The 23,382-nt window shown below is 39.9% G+C and overlaps 1 protein-coding gene and 2 pseudogenes across 7 annotated transcripts in view; 1 reads left to right on the top strand and 2 right to left on the bottom strand.

Moving 5' to 3' along the window:
- Positions 1 to 23,382, top strand: part of LOC137244275 (synaptic vesicle 2-related protein) — a 2,198,928-nt gene that overhangs the window by 1,959,013 nt on the left and 216,533 nt on the right. The gene's annotated exons all lie outside the window — the stretch shown is intronic.
- Positions 7,453 to 8,277, bottom strand: LOC137247325 (rho GTPase-activating protein 19-like; annotated as a pseudogene).
- Positions 8,716 to 9,455, bottom strand: LOC137247324 (modifier of mdg4-like; annotated as a pseudogene).

The raw sequence follows: 23,382 nt of genomic DNA, 5'->3' as shown, positions 1-23,382 counted from the left end.
ACACCGGAATTAACACAAAGTCAGTATACATACACATAAATACATATACGTTTGGGTGGCGAGTAGATCTTTGAAAATTTTGTTTGTCCTAAAAAATCAGACGAGTCTGCCAAGTCTGACCTACCTAAATAAATAAAAGCGATCTTTTAAAACATCGTCTCCATTTTTTGTTAAAAGGATTAATTTGTTTTTAGTTTGGTAGGGATAATTTGTTGAGAAAATGGAAAATTATATCCGATCAGCTGAGTTAATCTCAGAGTTTGAACAGCAGTACAGCCTTATTCCAGAGGAAAGTCATAATAAGCACACTCTTGCGATACAGCAAGAAGAGTTGCGCGCCTTATGGAAGAAGGTTAAGTCTGTGTTTGACTCACTGATGGGATCAGAAGATGTCGACGCAAATGATGTGTTGGCCATCCGGAAAAAACATATGTCTACCTACGCAATATATATGCGATGCTTATCCACAATATCTGCTGAGGCAGAGAAATTTAAAAAAGTAGAAAACAGCGCTATCTCTGAGCAAGCAACCCCAGCCGCACCTCGCGGGCATAAGATCCGCCTCCCTCCTTGCGACACGGAGATTTTCAAAGGTGACTATTTATCATGGCCAACCTTTCGCGACCTGTTTACGGCCATATACATAAATAATTCCGACCTACAGGGGGTGGAAAAACTGTTCCATCTGAACAACACAGGGCGAGGCCAAGGATATTGTAAAAAAATGCCCTCTAACAAATGATGGGTTCGATATGGCCTGGAAAAACCTCTGCGAAATATATGAAAACAAGCGTATATTAGTCAACACGCAATTACAAATTCTTTTTAATTTAAAGAAGGTAGAGAGTGAGTGTGGGAGCGCGTTAAAGAAATTACATAGCGATATAAACAATTGCCTATCGTCCCTCAAGTGTCACAAAATCGACACATCCAATTGGGATGCAATACTAACTTATTTGTGTTCGACAAAGTTACCGGAAAGTACCCTGGCTCTATGGGAACAAAGCATAGACCATAAAATGGACATATCTAAATGGGAAGATATGGACAAATAGGTTTCAGACACTGGAAACAGTGTCTAGCTTCACTGGCACTAACGCCCAAAAGGGCCAAAAGCCATCAAATACTCGGCATCCAACCGAAACCCCCATAAAAAGGCTTGGTGCCTTCCAAACGAAGGTATCAAAATCGACATCAAGGGTTTTTTGTAAAATGTGCAAAGCGGAACATAGGTTACGGAACTGTCCCCGATTCTGTGATCTGACCCCAGTGGAGAGAATCAACTTCATCAAATCCACGGGGGGATGCCTGAACTGCTTATCCCCAGGACACACAGTGACGAGGTGCACCAGTTCGTACAACTGTGCCAAATGCCACTCTCGTCACCACACGCTCCTGCATGCGGATACAGTTCAGCAACCTACGAGGCGCAATCCATTCAAAGACGCGATAATATCCTGTCGATTTCAGCACAAGCACAAAGAAGACAGGAATCGGGGCAACCAAATTCTTCTGCGAACCAGAATGTAAAATCCTGTCATGCTAATTCCAGCACAGGCGTGCTATTAGGAACTGCTCGCGTACACATTCATCATAATGGTACCGACTTCTCCGCGCGGGCATTAATTGATTCAGGGTCTGAATGCTCTTTCATGACAGAAAGACTAAAACGCAGAATCAATTTACCGGCAAGGAAAATGCATGCCCAATTTTCAGGCATCACCAACGCAGTATCTGCTCAAGTTAAAGAGGCATCCACCATCGAGCTACGTTCACCAGTGGACCCCTGCTTTAGCTTGACTACTCCTGTTCTAATTTTAGCCAAACTAACTGGGAATCTGCCATCCTGCCATATCGAAACAATGACGATGCAGGGGTTCCCAGACTTAGTTTTTGGAAGAGAAGAGGTTCTACGTCAATGAAGATGTAGACCTCATACTTGGTGGCGATATATATCCCCAAATTATACTAAGCGGTCTAAAAAAGGATATACTTAATACACTACTGGCCCAAGAGACAGTGTTCGGTTGGATACTAACCGGTCGTATTGAAGCACCGAATCCAACAAAGAACATAGTGTCGTTTTACAACGAAGTCGCGCTGGACAACCAACTAAAAGCTTTCTGGGAGTTAGAAAATTTGCCAAAAGGCAAAAGCATTAATGCAGATGACACATATTGCGAACAGCTGTATAAAGAAACAACAAGAAGAAACGAAGATGGGAGGTATATAGTATCCCTCCCATTCAAGCAAGGCTACTCAGAAGAGCTGAGTTTAGGAGGATCCCTTAAGCGCGCATTCTCACAATATTATCGAAACGAGTCCCGGTTAATAAAAAATCCGGACTTAGGGAAAGAATATATTAGGGTACTCTCAGAAAACGAGACTCTCGGACATATGGAAAAAATCAGCAGTGTCGTCGCAGCAGATGAAACAAATAATTACTTTCTGCCACACCACGCCGTTGTCAAAGCAGAAAGTATAACGACGAAAGTCCGAGTCGTTTTCAATGCCTCAAGCCCCACGGCTAATGGCACCAGTCTAAACGACATTCTCCTACCTGGTCCAATACTACAAGCAGATCTCCCAATTCTTATTCTGCGTTGGAGACTCTATCGATATGTCTTCAATAGCTATATAGAAAAAATGTATAGGCAAATTTGGATGGATGCCAACCATACCAAATTTCAGAGGATTGTTTTCCGAAAAGACATTAGTGAACCAATAGGCCTCTACGAGTTAAAGACTGTAACGTTCGGAGTTAACTGCGCTCCATACCTGGCCATCAGAACGCTTCTACAGCTAGCTGACGATGTTGAAAATTCCCATCCAACAGCATCGAGCATCCTGCGAGAATGCATGTATGTAGACGACGTATTAGCAGGAGGACACACCGCTGCATCGACCATTAAGGCCAGGGATGAAATACGACAGGTACTACAGTCAGCTGGTTTTCCACTTCGGAAATGGACATCAAACTCGGAGGCAGTTCTAAAAGGCATCCCGAAAACTGATCGACTAAGCGAAGACTTTCTGGCGTTCGAAGACACCAGCACCGTGAAGGCATTGGGCATAAGATGGAATGCGCACTCCGATCTCTTTTATTTTAAAGCAGGACCACTGGAGGATCCAGAAAAACTAACTAAGCGAGAAATATTGTCAGCCATCGCCAAGCTGTTCGACCCATTAGGGTGGCTCGCCCCAATGGTCATAGTGGCGAAAATATTAATGCAGAATATTTGGTTAGAAGGCACCGGATGGGATGAGCCTGTCTCACCAAATACATTACAACGGTGGAAAACCTTCACCCAACACTATGGCGAAATAGATAACATACGGATACCGCGGTGGGTAAATTTTTCCCCGGAAGGCGAAATAGAAATCCACGGTTTCTGTGACGCTTCCGAGAAAGCATATGCTGCAGCGATATATATGCGCGTAAAAAGAGACGATTAAGTTTTCATACACTTACTCTTAGCAAAGACCAGAGTAGCTCCAGTGAAAACCATCTCGCTACCACGTTTAGAACTCTGCGGCGCCATGCTTCTCGCAGAAATTATGGAATCAATATCCCGAAATATTCATTTGGGACCAGTAAAAGTTCACCTCTGGACGGATTCAACCATCGTACTCGCATGGATACGCAAGCCGCCCTGTACTTGGTCAACCTTCGTCGCCCATCGAATCACCAAGATCCTCGATATGGTCGGTAACAAGGACTGGCTTCACGTTGACTCGGAATCTAACCCAGCGGATTTAGAGAGCAGAGGACAACTAGCGTCAGATTTGGTCAACAATTCGTTGTGGTGGCAGGGTCCTTCTTGGCTACAAGAAGACAATTCTCACTGGCAAGCACAAGATGCCGATTACAACACGTCCGTTGAGGAAAAGAGGGCACAATCGTATGCCACGACAAGGGTAGATCATACAGATACTCTAGAACGATTTTCAGATTTGCCACGAGCTTTGAGAGTCCTATCCTACGTTAGGAGATTTATAAAAAGAACGCATCCTAAAACAAAAACGGTATGCCACGAAAAGTCGAGCACAATCTCAGCCGATGAGATTAAAGCAACGACTCAAGCACTAATAAAAGTATGTCAGAAAATATCCTACGGTACAGAATACTTGCAATTAAAAAATAGGGAACCTATTGATCGGAAAAGTGAAATCCTGTCACTCAACCCATACATCGACAAAGATGATATTATCAGAACAGGGGGGCGTCTAGGGGCCTCAAAAGACATGTCGTACGACGAGCGTCATCCGATCATCTTGCCTTACAATTGCAGGCTGTCTCGCCTTGCAGTCATGATGATTCATCATGATTCCCTTCATGGCGAGAACCAACTTATGCTCCGCCTTATTCGAACCCAGTATTGGATTCCGAATGTCAAGACAATGATCAGAGCCATCATCCACAATTGCAAAACCTGCATTATTCACAGGAAGCAGGCGCAGTCCCAACTTATGGGTACCCTTCCCTGCGAACGTACTACTTTTACTCGCGCGTTCACCAATACCGGGGTAGATTTCGCGGGGCCTTTCGACATAAAAAGCTACCGCGGTAGGGGATGTCGACTGTCCAAAGGCTACGTATGCCTATTTGTTTGTTTCTCCACTAAGGCCATCCACCTAGAGGCCACTAGTGACCTGAGCACCCCATGCTTCCTCGCAGCCTTTTCGCGTTTTATCGCGAGAAGAGGATGTCCAAAAAACATCTACTCCGACAATGGTACGAACTTTGTCGGAGCTTCCCGATCTCTACGATCGGAATTCAAAGCCTTCCTGGCAGAAAGCCGAGACAAAACAGTCTCCAAGTATAGCCATCAAGCATTAACTTGGCATTTTATTCCCGCCGGCGCTCCGCATATGGGCGGCCTGTGGGAAGCGGGAGTGAAGAGCTTCAAAAGCCACTTCAAAAAGGTCGCTTCTCTACATAAATATACCATGGAGGAGTTCCAAACCCTTCTGTGCCGGATCGAGGCATGCCTAAATTCACGGCCTCTCAGCCCGGCGTCCAATGACCCAACGGACCTGGAGCCACTAACCCCAGGACATTTCCTCACCGGCAGCCATCTTCTGGCGCCGCCAGAACCGAATGCGAACGAAAGCCCTGCCTCCATGCTAAATAGATGGCAGAAGCTCAAGGCCCTCCATCAAACCTTCTACCGGCGATGGAAAACCGAATGTTTATCCGAACTCCAAAAACGAGTGAAGTGGAAGCAATCCCAAGGAAAATATAAAAGTGGGAGATCTCGCTGTCCTCAAAGAGGACAATTTATCTCCCAACGAATGGAGGTTAGGTAGAGTCGTCAACGTACACCCCGGCGAAGATAACCGAGTACGTGTAGTCGACCTCATAACCGAGAAGGGTCAAGTCAGACGACCTTTGATCAAACTGATCCTTCTTCCCATGGAGACAGACTGTGAGAGGACTACGAGCTCCTCTTAACAATCCCTCCGTTCTTCCACATACCTCCTTTAAAAAAAAAATCAATAAAAATCAACCTCGTCTTTACATTTTCCAAAAATCAACCCCAGCCCTCGTTCACCCGGAACGAGGCCAACCAATAACCTAATGCAGACCCGCTATCTGCCAAAGAACATAAAGGCCTTCGGCCTATTTTATATACAATTTTCAAGAACCAACCCCAATTCACTCGTTATCCCATAACGAGGACAACAGAGAAGCCGACCGCAGAAGGGCGAACCGATCTGCCACAGAAAACGGAGGCATGCTCCGGCCCATTAAAATTTTAAACTTTCAAAAAATTTGCTGGAGTCAAACCCTAAATTCACTCGCTCACCCCGAGCGAGGACACCAGAGCCCTAATGCAGACTCACGGTCTGCCACAGAACTCCTTATAAATAAATACTTCCGTTATTTATGTATCCAAATTTAGAAGGTCAAGAACGGCATTTTACTCGTAAAAGGAATTGATCGCGTCTTATCCTAATTAGATGATTTAGCATGGCCTTATGTACAAAAAATCTTGTCGTAATTGAACCGTTACTTGCTCTAATTTTGCTTCAAAACATGACTAAATATGAAGAATTCACAGTATACGGGGACTAAATTCAAACTTCTTTTTTAGAAAACTTGAAAAATAGCTTAGAAATTATAGGGGATACATATAACATTTATGAAATTCCACATAATTACAAAAGGTTATTACAAAAAGCAGAAACACATATTTTAAAAATTGCTGGAGTCATATGTGAGTTAAAAGAAAAGTCTCCTATCAAATAATTGGCACCATGATATAACATGCCTGAATCGGAGCGTTTACTTTTAACATTTAGCAGATCAAAAATAGTTTTTCTATGCGCGATATTCGCCTGATATGCTTATGCGACATATGAGTCATTTATGACTCTTACAGGACTCATATCTGCACAAATCTTTTTAAAGAAATTAAATTGGATTTTGAACTCGTTAACAGAAACAGTTAAATTTATATTCTGACTAGTAAAAATATATTAGACCAGTAACTAAAGATTTAAAAACGTCTAAATTTGTATTTTCAAAGAGCTAAATTTTGAACAAAAGTTTCCAAAGTGCAATTTCCGGCATAGCTTTGTGTACTATACGCGCCCATCATCTCTTTACTCTATTTATAAATTAGATTTGATTCATTGTTTCGTGTGATAAATTTTTGCAAATACAATTCTCTCATGACACAACAGCAAGCAAAATTGCGTTACATAAAATCTATTATTAAACAAAGAGAACTGGGTTGTGGTAGATTTGGCAATGAGTGGCGTAAAAATGGCACACAAAGCTTCAAATCAGATGGGTTCAATAGGTTAAGAGTGCGTCGTAAACCGTCAGCGGTTTAAGTAAGGGGCCTAGGATATCCTCGTAAGGCATTGCTTAAAAGCGGGAGAACTGCTGATATGGTCATCCTATTTCCGGTTGCAACCAAACACGAAGTTGTGCTGCAGTTCCCTTTTTTTACGACAACTAAATTAGCCTGCCTTCACTATCTAGTGACGAGAATCCCTTTCGCTGAACCATTTCCAACCAACTTTTTTATGAACAATATTTCGCATTCTTACTGGCCAAATTCTAAAGCCACACTCCAAAAGGAAAAATAAACACAAAAAAAATTACTCACCGTCAATCCAACTCATCAGTATCCAATCGATGCGGCTCGTGTACGCATAAGTCATGCAACAGACGTTAGCATCTACCTTTCCATCATATTGGCCTCCGTCCATTGCTATATTACCAATATTTTGCCTGTTTTTGGATTTGTTTATATTACCGACACAACCATCTAATAGGGGATTTGTAATGCTCATATTATGGCACAAACTTCTTTATATGTACACTATATTATAAGTCATACCTTTAATTCCTCATAACATATCCTACTTCAAAGGGACGGAACTCTTGGTGCTTTCTGATTGTGAACTCGTACCTTTTTCCGCTGGTATCCGGTCCTCCTATTCCTTCATAAGATGTGGTGCGAATATGGTAGCTAAATTTTCTGGTGTCATTCTATTTCATACGCAGCTACAGCATGCAAAATTTCAATGATATGTTAGTAATTGTCGATTATCGTCAGGCAACAACAACATTACCAATTGGACTGAACTAAGTAAGGGTTGTTCACGTTTGCTACGTTCCGGATTTGGAGGACGTGTTAACGTCCCTGTACTGCTGCTACTGCAAGAGCCGGAGCCTAGGCAAAGTGGTGCTATTTGCTGATGCGCTGAATAGTGTGCGTTGGTAAGAAATGGCTCCGACAAATCGGCTAGATAACTTTTAAATCCAGTGCACAATCGTGTGCCGAATAGCCACCACCTTCCAAATCGAGTGGTTTGTCATTTTGTATATGTTGCCGTAGCCCGTTTTGCCTAGAAGCCGATCCCGTCTTCCGAAATAGGCCCTCCTGTATGAGATTTTTTTCTTGCATTAAAATGCTTTATTTCCTCTAGGTGCATCAAAAACCCGGCATTAATTTGTTGATGCAGTGTTTCAACAGGACTATCGTCTGCGCTTATTGACCCTTTCGATGATGAGCTCGCACAGCCCGTTGCAGCGGCATGTTTTTGCCTTTTAGGCAAACGACTCCATTTCTTCAGCTTGCCTTCCTCTTCATATTCGATTTCATGACATGGTAAATCACAGTCATCCGTGTTTAAATCTAGCTCGAAGGAAAGATGCATGCGCACCAACGATTTGAATTTCTCATAATTCAATTTTCGCATATGCGCCGCTATTTCTGTATCGGATAGCCTATTCAAATTAATAAAATCCAAATCCATTATGTCCGACGAACGGCAGCTGTGCTTGCGAGGGGCTACATACAAACATACAAGGTAAGTATGAGCACCGCCCTTGGTCGGTGATGTTTCGCACCAATAAAAAGCGTAAGCAAATTTCTCACGACCTTTATTGCAAAAATTCGTCACTCGACACGTTAGCTGTCAGAGACTTTTAAGGTTCTCATTTTTATCGTAATTCACTTAAACTTGTGAAAATAATTTCCGAGCTTCAGAAAGAGTGAATCAATTAAAGCGAGCGCAGAATATTCCCAAGAACTGCTGACATTTGAAAATGTCTCCCCTCTTTCAAAGCGCACTTTTTGACCATTTCCGTGAATGCGAGAAAATCGGCAGATACACCGGGGGCTAGCGGAACCAAGGGAAGGAGGGAGTGATGACCCGTGTCATCGAGAAATACCTTTGATATGGCATATCCAACTAAATATTTTCGAAGGCAATCTCGCCTGGTAGCAGCGTAGCAGAATGGTTGGTGGGGTCGACCGTACACAAATTAGCCAATTTTTGTTTACCCGCAACATTGTTAGGTAGTACGGGGAAGGCACTGGCAAAAGGTGATGTGGATTCCTCCATTAATGCCACAACGAATACCATTAAACGCCGGACAATGTCTGCATTCGTTTGTATAACAATCGGAGTCTGTTTATTATCATTTCCCGAATCATCAACTGATTCAATTTTAAATGAGCGAGAGGTTGATGTTCGTTGACGGACGCGCGGTGAAGAAATTGGTTGAATTTGTGGTGTGAGTGTCGATGGCTCAGCTGGTGATTGCGAGGGTGGTGGATCGCTATCAGTTAATCCCTTTATTTGTAAAGCCTCTGCTGTACTGATGAACGCTGGTAGGGCTTCTTGATTACATTTACTTCACCACAATACATAAATTGTATTAGATCTTTCAAATCCGAATGACTTACATCCTTCAGAAAGACAAAATCATGTTGGTTCGCCGGCATTTGGGTAAACATTTTCCGAAAATAGGGCAAACAAACTGATAATACCAATCGGTGCGCTTTAACGAATTGCCCCTCTGCCGTTAGCGTGACATCCACCAAGTCGCCACGACATAGCGACTCATGAAATCCAGCCGATAAATTGCTATTAAAATTATTCCAACACAGCGAAAATTGTTCGTCGTCCGCCATGTTGGCTGGGTGAAAAAAAAAAAATAGCGTACTCGTCAGTAACGAAGATATAATGCCTTGTTCACAAATCAACAAATTGCGTGTATCCACCAGCTATTGATGAAAATTCGCAGAAAATTTCAAATTATTTATATCTACTTCATGATTTTTTCAAAAAGTTTAGTTGATGTTATATTCTTTTCCTCTCAACTAAAAATTATTCGAAAATAGCGAAGCTACTACAGAATCGCCCACAAACCGTTCTCATTCGTTGTATAACAAATTTAATACAAAAGGTTTGTGGTTGTTTTTGCTGGTGGACTTACGCCTCAGGCCAGGATGTTCCGCACCAAAACCTGCAAAGAGAAAATCCATTAGTGCCTGCATCAATGGGCATCGCAAAGGTGTGACAACTGACGGCGCGGCCGACGCCGCAGTTGGAGCACCCCTTTGCAATGCCGGTAACCTAAAAAACAAAAAAACGAGGAAAACCCAATCAATCCTGGTGCCCAGGCCAACGTACAGGACCGTCACCACCATCCATGCCAGTAACCTGAAATGAAAGAAAAAATTAATTAATTATCAAAAAGAATATATTAAATTATCATGTAATAAATTTTACTTACTATTTGTTCGCCATGATCCCAAGCACCGTACTCCACTACGCGTAAAACGAAAAGAATGAAACAAACGGCGCCATGAATCGAACGATCCGTTTCAGAGAAATGTACATTTGTGCGTAGGAATGTTCATATTTTTTTTTGTCTGGTATACATATACCAGTGCGCGGACTTTTTATAAAAGGAATGTTGGTAAACGAGAAATGAAAATAGCAGTAGGAATTGGTAGTTTATTTGCGTGCAAAACAATAATTGTTACTGAATTATCATGAATTATTCATCATTTATTGTCAAGCAAATAAAGCGAATGTCAGGGAAATAACACTTGTAAAAACATGTACACAAGACAAAATCCATGTAAATTTGTACATACACAGCTTAGGCCTTAGGATACTCATTATTTCCTGAAATACACAGACAAAACATACCAAAACGTCTCACTACCACAACAATATTCCAAAATACCAAAAATACTGCAACAAAATAACCGATTTCGGCATGTTATCGTTTGCGTAAAACTTTTTTTTCTTCAAATTATTCAAAAAAAAAGGGCTATTTATCTCATCAAAAATTTACTTCTTGTTTAAAGTTGTTCACAAAGTTTTTCAAAATTGACTGCTTTAATCAGTATCCCCTCCTAAGATTAGTTGGTGGGCTCGGCAATTCAATACTGCAATGCAGTATACGTTTTCAGCGCGAAAATACTGAAATATTGGTAGAATCTTAGTTTTGGTAGCAGAAGTCGTAAAAGTAGTAGAAAATGAAAATGGATCAAAAAGGTAGGTCAATCTACCAATGCGGTAAAGTCCGTGCACTGACTGCCCATATACTTGTACCAACGTATGTACATATATATGCCGAGTTTTAAATGTACATTGTATTAGGGATGCATAAGAAGATGCAAACGGGTACCCAAAAACCCGTTTCTGGCAAATCGGTATCGGAGCCAAATACACTTCGGGAACCGTACCTTTTAGTAAAAACCATCAATAAAACAGAACTACAAGCGCAATTGTGAAAAGCTGAACAAATAATCGAAGGGCAATACAAAAGAATGGGTCATTCGACAAATTTTTCGCCTCGTCCAAAACGAAGATTTTATATTTTTTTCTTTATATAGCATGAACTTTTGCTGTCCAAACATTTTTTTGTGGCGGGCTGGAAAGTTGTTGGTTTTTAGCACCAACAACACAAATAACAACGACTCGAAAGATCCCACATTAAACACTCTCTATCCGGCTCGAAGGACCATGTACAATTGTGGTGTTTCGCAAACTCGGCAACGGAGTGGAGGCACCACAATTGCGTTTAGGTTAGATTTGAATGAAAGGAAAAGAAAGGCGAGAGATATTTCTCGTTATATTTGTCTTTATTATAGTGAAAATTAAAATCAGCACAATAAGTTACCTTGTATAATAAAATGTGGCGGGGCTCCTCGGACAGTGTTAGCTCTGGTTCGCTCAACGATCGCTGAAAAAGTAGACGGTTGCCTTGTCGAGGACAACCGTTGAACCGCGGAAAAAAGTCTCCGGTTTTAAGGGGAAGCTTCCCCACATAGTTGTACCGGCATGCATGTATATGTGTACGGACAACATAACCCTACCTATGCACACACATACATGCATGTGGGCGAACTAGTGGTCGATAAAGGGGTACTATTAGGGTGGCGCGAGTTGATATGAATTTAGGCTTCGGGCCTAAACAATACACTAAAAAATTACTTTATAATACATTTGTAAGATCTAAATTGGAATATGCTTCCATAATTTGGAATCCGTTTTATGAAGTACATACTAATAGAATTGAAAGGGTTCAAAAAAGGTTTTTAAATTTCGCCTTGTCCGATATTAAGTTTGATTTACCTATTCCATCTTATGTTTCTCGTTGCAAATTGATTAGTTTGCCTACTTTTGCCATTAGAACACTGATTTCCGGTTTAGTAGTTCTTCATGATGTTTTAAATGTTTGTTGCTCTTCCTCAAATCTAATTGAGTTTTAAATATTAGGGTAAAAGTTTTAAATAATAGAGTACTAAAGTTGCTATTTATATCGTGTTTAAATGAAATTCTTAGATACTATCTTGACTGGTTTTTAATTGCCTATATTTATGCTTCATATAATTTTTGAGCATCAAAGCTATTGTAATGATCAATTGCATGAATGCGCAAATTAAAACTTCTAACCAATCATATATTTGGAATATTTTTCGTATCTACTTCGACCGGTGGCTCATATTTAACATCCCTGCTCTCTGGTATTTCAGAGTTTTCTTTTCATAATTCATATCCGGCTATCACTATCGTAATGCCGTGTGCTATCTTTGTCCAACAAGACATTCTGAAATCTTTTAATTATTTTCTTGTTTCTGTGAAAAAGGGACTAAATTATAGCTTTAATAAAATTTGTTTGGTTTTATTATTTATCCTATGCATTCCATTTTACTCAACTTGTGTTAGTTTACTTTACTTAATTAACATTATAAAAATTTATATTTAAAAAAAATTTATTTCTAAAATTTTCTTCAAAACGTTAATATTTTTACATTTCTAATTTACTTATAATTTTTCTTAAAAAAGAGCTTTGTGCTTTATTTTTTCAAATTATTTTATTAAAATAATGAAATATTTAAAAATTAATTTCTATGCCATTTTGGCCTTCATCTTTTTCTACTTTCAGGCTGGGTTTGTGCCAATTTTCAAAGAAAATCTTTACCTTAATTGCCCTGAGCAGAAATCGAGTATTCCTGCTTCTGGTTGAGCAGCTGAGCTCCTAAATTTCTCTAAAACTTAAATTATTTGAATACATTAAAGTCGCTGCTAGTCTTGCCGCCAGTCGTGCTGCCAGTCAATTCCTGTTGGTTTGCTGCTGCCGGTCTTAGTATTCCACTCTATTTATGCATTTGCTGCCAGTCATTAGCCGTATCCCCTTGATTTATTACTGATTGTTCTTTCTCCATGAAGTATTAAATGATCTTTGTATTTAGAATATCTGTATGATGTTATCTACGCTGTAATATCCTTCGTATTCGCACGTCTTCTTTCTTTAATCGGTAACTTTATTATTTCAGGATCCTTTTTGTTTAATGCAATGATTCAGCGTGTTTTAAAATTCAAAAATTCAACTTTTTCCAGGATGGATTATAAGTTGTTTATACTTTTTAAGAAACTTGGCAGGATCTCTGATCAGCTAGATCTTTAGTAGTTTTGCTGAATTTTGATCTTTTGAGACTGGCAGGATCGCCATGTAAATAAGTAAAACAATGAAGTGTGACGTTTAGATCATTAGCTGTAATTGATTCAGATTGATTTTTATTATGAAAATGCTTTTGTTTTATATATATATTCTTATTTTACGTATACCTATTACTCTATTTATACCTATTTACACTAATACTTACAAACTAAAATGTACATATTTCCTGTATGCGGAGTCAGCATATTGAAATGACCTATTTAGGTACATGAGTACGTATGTATGTATATGGACAAAGTGTATCAGTCAGCGTGACTAATTGACCGATATAAACAAATATGTGCATTCAGTGCAAAAGTGCATACTTAGCAATTGGATATTTGGGTTATTAATATTTTTTACGTGTGTGGTCTGCATGTGTGTAAATATGTAATGAACAATTGAATGCAGTGAAAGTGGAACTAATTCTAAGGCACGCTACTGAGATTGATTGCGGTTAATTTCTTTACATGGAAAGAGTTTTGAATTCAAAATTTTGTTGCCGAAGTGTATTACTTTATTCTTCTTAAAGTGTGTAATTAGAGTACGGAAAGAACTTTGATTTTCAAATGGTTTTGTTGAAGATGCTATAATAGGATTGAAATTATTGCTCATACATATGTAGCAACAGTATTTTAGTTTGTTTATTTGATTTTTTCGTTGCATTAAAAGTGCCTTGGTTATATATGCGTAGTTTAAATGTAAAATTAACCGATAAAATAAATTGATTTTTTAATTTTCTTATTGTAGCACTTATTAAATTTGGTCAACGTTGTTTGTTTGAATTTAATATTTGAATTGATGATTGAATGGTAGACCAAGCTCTTATGAAAAACATTTTATTCATTTTTTGTTTAAGTATTTGCATTTGGCGGCCAACGTGGTGTTATGGTAGCGTGCTCCGCCTACCGCACCGTATGCCCTGGGTTCACACCCCGGGTAAAGCAACATCAAAATTTTAAAAATAAGAGTTTTCAATTAGAAGAAAATTTTTCTAAGCGGGGTCGCCCTTCGGCAGTGTTTGGCAAGCGCTCGGGGTGTATTTCTGCCATGAAAAGCTCTCAGGGAAAACTCATCTCGTTCGGAGTCAGCATAAAAATGTAGGTTCCGTCCGGCCAATTTGTAGGGAAAAGCAAGAGGAGCACGACGCAAATTGGAAGAGAAGCTCGGCCTTAGATCTCTTCGGAGGTTATCGCGCCTTACATATATTTTTATTTTTTATTTGCATTTACCTAATCATATTTGATTATTAGTTGTCTTATTATTAGTTTCACATTATTTTATTTGGTGGACATGCTGTCTGACCAAACAAGTGTTTTTTCTTTGGTTCTTATCGCTGATTTGAAAGTATTATGGGTGGCTGCCGCTTGCGCTGTAAACGCTGAGCAATAGGTAGGAAGCACTCTAGCAGATATAGTGATTCCGTCTGCTTGGGTAACAGCAAAGGTAATGCGCTATGGAGATTTAGAGCCGTCGGTGTATATAACCCTAGTGGCATGGTGAAATGGGGCAGTGTTTTCTATAAAGAGGCGAGTGGAACTTGTGCTCGTTTTTGGAAACTTTGTAAGCCATAAGAGGAATGAATTTTGTTTCAAGTGCCAAGGGGGTGACTCGATAACTGATCTTAATTGTGGTATTGTCGTTATTCCCTGGGGTACTCGAAGCATCTTAAAACTGCCTTGGCTCCTTCTTGGCTGATAACCTTTTGACTGTATCTTGATAAAGAAGGCTATTATTGCATGGAAGGATCGTATGTATCTGTAAAAAGTATACGAAACAATACTTTTTATGCTTTAAAAAAATTCAGTTCCACCCATATCTTTGTGGAGCCTTTATGTTGCGACCACTACGAGCTCTATACGCATTATCTAAACCCAGATCACGATCCGACACTTCATTTTCCGAATTTGCTCCTGAACCCACCAAGCCGTTTAATAATCGTCCGTACACGCAGATGCATTCAAGTCGACCCCAGCTGGTGGTTCACGTTCCTTCGCCTCACAATTATTTTCAAACCCAGTGCCATGTCCCGAACCCGTTGGTATTATTTGAATTTCGCTAAATTTGTTCGAACCATTAAAGTCACTCAAGTAACAATTCAGATGCATTAAAATCGGAATTTCTTGTCTTTGCAATAAACCTGCGATTTCGCCTAAAGTAGTTATCGAGGCCGTCACGAATAATATATGAACTACCGTTTACATTTCCAATGATATTTCCATAATTCCGCTCCCTACTATTCTTTTCAAAAATTACCAAATCACCCTCACTTATACCGGCAATGACTTCGCACTCCGATCATAATAATATTTTTGGATTTCTTTTTTCTTTTCCATTGCTTTCTTCATTTCCAATTCCGCGATACTGTTTCTGACCAATAATGAACAAGAGACCGGTAATTTGGTTTTAACCAGCCGTCCAAAGAATAGTTCCGAGGGAGTTATACCCATAATTGCGACAGGTCTTGGTACTGAAGTTGATCGACCTCGTCTGCTTCATAGCTCCGCTTGAGGATATTTTTCGCAATTGCAACAGCCTTCTCCGCTAGCCATTGGTTTGCGGGTATCTCGGACTTGCAAATTTGAATTGGATGTTAAATTCAGTCGCAGATCGATCAAACTCAGCTGAGTTGAATGGAACATTGTCACTTCTCACAATGGTTGGATAGCCGACCTTATCAAACATTCCCCGATTCCTTTCAATAATATGCCCCGATGTTTTGCTATTGAGCTTAAAGACTATGAGTGCCAGAAAGTCACGTCCCGCATATTCAAACAAATCCATCGCTACTACCTCAAATGGATAATTCGGTACCCCTTCCTGTTTTAAAGGCTCCTTATGATTATTTCGCTTAAGCTTTTCACAGATGGTGCATGATGTAACAAGATCTTTACTTTTCCCATTCATACTTGGCCAATGATAGAGCATTCGTACCCGAGCAAGTGTCTTCTCTATTCCAAGATGAGCAGCATGCAACCAACTAGCAATCTTCTTTGGTAATTCAGTTGGAATCGCCAGTCGGTGATTTCGAAACAACAATCTAATCAAATCATCAATCTGATGAAACTTTGGCCACCCATTTTCAACATAATTGCATATTCGTGAGTATTTTTCATCACCGTGGAATATTTTAGCAAAAACATAAGCATCCTTTGCAACCGGATTGTTACGTCATCATTGTCGCGCTTAATCGGTGTTTCGAGTGGTTTATGATCGCTTTCAACTGTGAAGTTATGAAGCGTTGGCACGCGAAGAAAATTGCTAATAATTCCTTCTCAATTTGATCCAATTTTTGCTCAGTGTTTTTGGTGTAAATGCAATCGGACGTCCCTCTCGTATTACCACACAGCCCAAACCATCCTGCATCCGTTTGAGCCGCGATGGGTGACGTGCCCGGGTCATATATTGCCAACACTTGTTCTGATGAGACGATTTACGCAGATTGGCCGTTTGTTTTGAAAGGTTTGGGAGGAAACGAGCAATGTATTTCAACAAACCTAAGAATCGTAAAACAGTCGCTTTATCATTTTCATTCCGAGAGCTACGTCCCGGTATTTGGCTTAATTTCCCCACCAGAAATGACATTACCCATGAAACTTATTTCGGTCTGACGAAATTGAAGTTTGTCTGGGTTGAATTTGATACCGTTCTTTTTGGCCCGATCAATGACTTGTGCCATGATTTCATCGTGTTCTTTTTCATTATCTGCATAAATGCCTACGTCATCAAAATATATATCTAGTGTTAACGTGTTCTAAGCAATTAGATGTGCATCAATTATTCATCGGACTATCGACAAATTTCTAAAATAACTAATACTGCCAAATTGTTCGAAAAGATCATTAGCTCAAAGCTATCATTTGCTATCAAACCATACATTTCGCTGTCCGAACATGGTTTTATACCAGGTCGATCTACAGTTACTAATCTAGCTGTTTTTTCCAATTACTGCATCTCAGCGTTTTCAGATGGTCTGCAAGTCGATTCCATTTATACGGATCTATCTAAAGCATTTGATAGATTATCTCATACCTTATTAATACACAAACTACAGTTATTTGGATTTCACTCATCATTTTTGGCCTGGGTGAAATCATACCTAACAAATAGAGTTAACTTTGTGGTTGTTGATGGTGTAAAATCATTCTCATATAGAGCAACCTCTGGGGTTCCTCAAGGAAGTATTCTTGGTCCTCTATTTTTTGTCATTTTCATCAATGATTGTTCAAAGTGATTTACAGAGTGTGAACAGCTGCTTTATGCCGATGACTTAATGTTATTCAAAAAGATAAAAACTCTCTCTGGTTTTGAAACATTAGAGATTGAAGTAAAAAATTTTCAAGAATGGTGCCTTTGTAATAAACTATATATTAATATTGATAAATTTTGTTCGGTTACCTTCTGTAAAATTAGGTCACCACTTCAAGTTTCGTATTCTATTTCTGATACTGTTGTTTAGGCAGGATGCCTAACTTTTCCGCATCTGTTTGCGATACCCTCAATGCAACTTTGCGAATCGATACTCGATTCTCGACTTAATTTATAACCACCCACACCATCACCGCCACATGCATGTACATGCATGTGCATGCATGTACATGCACGTGTATGTGTGGTTTTTGTCAGCACTCATGCATATGCATGTCGGGGTTGATGTGTGGGTGCCTTTCCCCTCCAAAACGGAGGATTTTGCGGTTCAACGGTTGTAGCTTTCTATACAACCGGCCTCTTGGATTTCAACAGCCGTACAATACGCATCTGCCGCCAACGATCTCTGCCGTTTTTCAACAATACTTTAAGGTAATATTGTAAACAACGAAATTATACATTTACCCAATAAATCACATATTTTATAACGAGAATTCTCGTCTTCTCTTATTTTATTCCCGCATACACCCATTCATTGAGATCGACCCGGTGCGCCCGAGAATCAGCCGCACCCCTGCCGAACATTTGGTCCATCTTCACCAGGAATTTGGAATACAGTACCTATTACAGTCCACAAATCACATAACAACCACAAAAGTTATCCGAAAAGTTGTTTGCCCATCAACAGCTATACCACAAAATTTGGAAGGTTATATTAATTTCGTCACATCAGCGTCAGGGCACTAAGCAGGCTAAAGCCAGCGGAAACCATTGCAGCACCTCAACTGTCACATCATCTCATCAGCACAACACAAATCTCCACAAAATAAAGTCCAAAGTAAGTGCAATATTTCTTGCCTGAATTTGTTTGGTTGTAATAAAAACCAATAAAACCGTGTCGAAATAAATAATCTATATTATTAGTGCCACACGCCTAGTGACTTGTGATTAAACGCGAAAAGTGTAAAAATTTAGTGTCGAAAAGAAAGTACGGCAAACGCAAAAATTAACGTTGTTTTTTATAATTCCTTGTGACTATCTGGTCTGTCCCCCCACCAGCGGTAAGGCTCTCTGGACACAGCACAAGGAAGAGGTGCACATAACCTCACTTTCATATAAACTTTCAAGCCATTCTATTGCGGCATTGTTCATTTTTGCATCACGTTAGTTTTACTAGTTTTTCTAATAAATTTTTGTTACATAGTTTCTTCGTTTTTGCACAAGATTTTTCACACGTTTTTACACTTTTCGTCGAGTTCAGACCAACCCGCGCACTTACTATACAATAGAATTTAACTTGGAAGTGGCGAGTGGCCCCCTTTATTTACACAAAAGACATTGGTGTTGCTTCCCACTGCTCCCTGTTTTACGGCACATATAATCTGCAAAGTCAGACAAAAATAAACAAATTAAAAGTAATAACTAAAATTTTGCGTAATTTAATAGTTGCTTGTTGGGTGAATCGAACAGGTTCATACAAATTTACATTCCACACTCAACTTGTCCACAAATTTTTCATCCATGAACATGGACTCTTACATCAGATTGGCCGATCGAATAATCGAATTCGAGGCCGATTTTAATGACATAAATGCGGCTCTGCACACAGTACACACTGTTGCAATACAGCAAAAAGAGTTGCAAGCTAAGTAGGAAAAAGCAGAGACCGCCCTAGAGGAGTTGCTTGGCTCTGACACGTTCGACGCAAAGAAAATTGCAGCGGTCAAGATCAAGCATAAAGCGGCATATGCCGTATTCTTGCGATGCATGTCGAACATGGCTGAACTGCAAGCCAAATTGAAGCAGGAAAGAGATAGTCAGGTTCGACCTGAAGGAGAGCGTGCGCGTGAACACAGTATCCGCCTGCCAGCTTGCGACACTGAGGTATTCAAGAGCGACTACCTATCTTGGCCAACGTTTTGTGACCTGTTCACGGCCATCTATAAAAATAACAGTCGCTTAAGCCCGGTAGAAAATTGTTCCACCTTAACCAAAAAACTCAAGGTGAGGCAAAGGATATCGTAAAGAAATGTCCCTTGACAAATGATGGCTTTGAAACAGCCTGGAAAAGCCTGTGTGAGAGATACGAGAATAAACGGATTCTCGTAAACTCACAACTACAAATTTTGTTTAATCTAAAAAAGATAGATAGCGAGTGCGGCAGCTCAATCAAAACCTTACAGCGCGACATAAATAATTGTTTAGCATCCTTAAAAAACCATCAGATTGATGTTTCAAATTGGGATGCGATTATTACTTATTTATGTTCGACAAAATTACCTGAAAATACGTTGGCTCTATGGGAGCAGAGCTTTGACCACAAAACGGACATATCCAAGTGGGAGGATATGGACAAATTCTTGTCAAATCGTTTTCAGACACTTGAAACCGTGTCTGGTTTTACAGGGAACGCCACTTCGAAAGTGCAAAAATCAAACGCGTCGCAACAATCGACAGAAACCCCTACGAAAAGGCTTGGTGCTTTTCAAACAAAAGTATCCAAGCAAACAACAAAATTAATGTGTAAAATGTGCAAATCTACGGAGCACAGATTACGCAATTGTTCACGCTTTTGCGATTTAACCCCGGTAGAAAGGATTAAATTCGTTAAATCCACAAATGGCTGCCTGAACTCTCTAACCCCAGGACACACAGAGACGAGGTGCACCAGTTCGTACAACTGTTCCAAATGCCACTCTCGTCACCACCTGCTCCTGCATGCGGACACACTTTAGCAACCGGTGGTGCGCTACACTTTCAAAGAGGCGGATAATACCCCATCAAATTCGGCACAGGCATGGAAAAGACAGGAGTCGGGACAACCACCTTCCTCTACGAACCAGAATGTCAAATCCTGCCATGCCAATTCCAGCACTGGTGTGCTATTAGGAACTGCTCGCGTACACATTCACCATAATAGTACCTACTTCTCCGCGCGGGCATTAATTGATTCTGGGTCTGAATGTTCCTTTATAACTGAAAGGCTGAAACGCAGAATCAATTTGCCAGCGAGGAAAATGCATGCCCAGGTTTCAGGCATCACAAATGTGATGTCAATTCAGGTGAAAGAAGCATCGCAAATCGAATTAAATTCACCAGTTGATCCCTGCTTCAGCCTGACTACACCCGTTCTAGTTCTAGCGAAACTCACTGGGAATCTTCCATCCTGCCATATTTTTATTTATTTATTTATTATTTAAAGTCGACGACAAATTATGGTCGACTGCATAATTTAAAAAATATATAAATATACAACTCAAAAGATAAAATTTAAGATATATCGAGATTTCAACAATGTTATATTACAAACAATGAAATATAAATGAACATTACTCTTTAATTTCAGAATATAATAATAATAAGAAATATGAGCAGAAATAAGATCTTATGCCGAAATGTTATACTGGCGGAATGCATCAGATTCCGCTCAGCATGATTTCGAAATGCAGTGGATTCCAATCTTCCTGTTGGAATGCAACAAGATTCCAATCAGCATGTCATGGGAATCCGGCAGTGCTAAGAGTAGTGTAATGATGATACGCCATCACAAGGCATAAAAAAGTAACATGACCTTTGTTGTTGGAATGCACCGGATTCCAATCAGCTCGATGCCTGACCCATAAGATTATATTGCCGGAATGCATACGATTCTGGTTAGTGACTCTTGAAAAACATGTTTTTTACGTTGTTGGAATGCACCAGATTCCAATCAGCACAGTACTGTCTTGTTCCTTCTTAATGATACATGTTGATAAATGTTCCTCCATCCTTAAGCGAGATAGTTCCTGTTTTTTTTATGGAAGCAATAAAATGCCGGCAAATTAAATTAGCTTGTATCACTTAAATTAGATAGGCAAGTATTGCATTACGTATAGTGGCAAAAGTACATTCAAGACTGATACAGCTATACAAGTCATTGTAGTGCGCGCACCAGATAAGAAGAGGATTATTTTTAGCAAAGTTTCGTCGACAAAGGGGTAAATAGAAAGGAACGTAGTGTCTGGATACTCCAGGGGGAACCGCAAAAAACAAGCGGCCGAAAAGGTCCGCAGAATCAATTTCTCCAATAATGAGCTTATGGATGAACAATACCCCCAGTAATATTCTCCGATTTTCCAGAGAGGGTAAGTTAATAAGAAGAAGTCTACTTCTGTATGGAGGAAGGTGGAGACTTGAGTCCCAATTAAGGCCGCGCAATGCAAATATCAAAAATTGCTTTTGAACTGACTCAAGACGCTTTATATGCTTTTGAGAAACAGGGGACCAAACGCATGAGCAATACTCGAGTATTGGACGAACCAGCGATGTGTAAAGAACCTTAGTGAGGTACGGATCATCGAACTCTTTAGCCCTTCGCGCTTCGTTGGCTATAGATGAAATATGCATGTTAAAATTCAATTTCGGATCAAAAAGGACACCTAGATAATTTGCAATAGATATACGCTCCAAAGGCGTACCATCTATTACATAAGATTTCAATGCTGGCTTCACTCGGTGAAATGTCATATGCTTACATTTAGAGCAATTTAAAGCTAGTAAATTTGTTGTGCACCAACATCGGAACGAGTCCAAGTCGGCCTAAAGAAGATCCAAGGAACTGAAATCGGTAGGACAGTAAGTGTAGCAAAGTTTTACATCATCCTCATACATTATAGTATGGGAATATATTATTGTCTGTGGCAAGTCATTAATGAAATGGGCAAAGATCAAAGGGCCTAGATGACTTCCCTGGGGTACGCCGGAGGAAATTCCGAACGATTCCGACAGATTGCACTTGAACAGGACTTTTTGGGTCCGGTTAGAAAGACAGCTTTTCAGCCACATTAATAGGTGAAACGGAAAGCCCAGTAAATCAAGCTTATGAATAAGCAACTCATGGTTGACGGTATCAAATGCTTTGCTGAAGGCCGTGTAGATGACATCCGTTTGCTTGTTCGCTAAAAATCCTTCCATAACTATAGAGGTGAATACAAGCAAATTTGTAGTGGTTGACCTTTGACGAATAAAACCGTGTTGGCATGGAGACAAAAGACTAGAACACCGACATTGGAGCTGACTGGTAACAATCTGTTCAAAGACTTTAGGAATGACTGAAAGTTTAGCAATACCCCTGTAGTTTTCAACTTTTGACCTACTACCTTTTTTATGCAGGGGTATAATAAAAGACTGTTTCCAAAGTGCCGGGAATGACGCAGATCCCAGAGATAGCGCAAATAATTTTAAAATAGGCTCATACATGTTTTTGGCACAGTACCTAAGCGCGCAACTAGGAACACCGTCCGGTCCCGGAGAAAAGGTGGGCTTCAAAGATTGAAGACTCTGAAGAACAATATTACCATCAATAGCAGGATTCCTAATGTAATTCGAGCTATCTAAGCGATAGGGATATTGACCGGAATGAAAACCACTGGATGAATACGTGGACTTAAAGAACTCAGAAAATAGTTCAGCAACGTCGTCATCAGTGCAAGCTTTCTACCTCCAAAGGTTAATGAGGAAGAATACCCAGAAGTTTTCCGCTTTGAATTTACGAAACTGTAAAACTTTTTTGGATTTCTAAAAAATTGGGCTTTACAACAACTCAAGTAATTTTTATAACAAAGCTGATTAAGACGCTGAAATTTAGAATGAGCTATCAGATATTTAGAGAGGTCTGCAGATGTTCCAGATTTCTTGAATCTCTTATAAAGCCTAGATTTAATGTTATTAAGTCTGATAAGTAGCCGTGAAAACCAAGGGGGCTT

The sequence above is a fragment of the Eurosta solidaginis genome, chromosome 3 (genome assembly GCF_040869045.1).
Source record: "Eurosta solidaginis isolate ZX-2024a chromosome 3, ASM4086904v1, whole genome shotgun sequence".
Classification (NCBI taxonomy): domain Eukaryota; kingdom Metazoa; phylum Arthropoda; class Insecta; order Diptera; family Tephritidae; genus Eurosta; species Eurosta solidaginis.
This window is presented reverse-complemented; position numbering and strand designations above follow the sequence as displayed.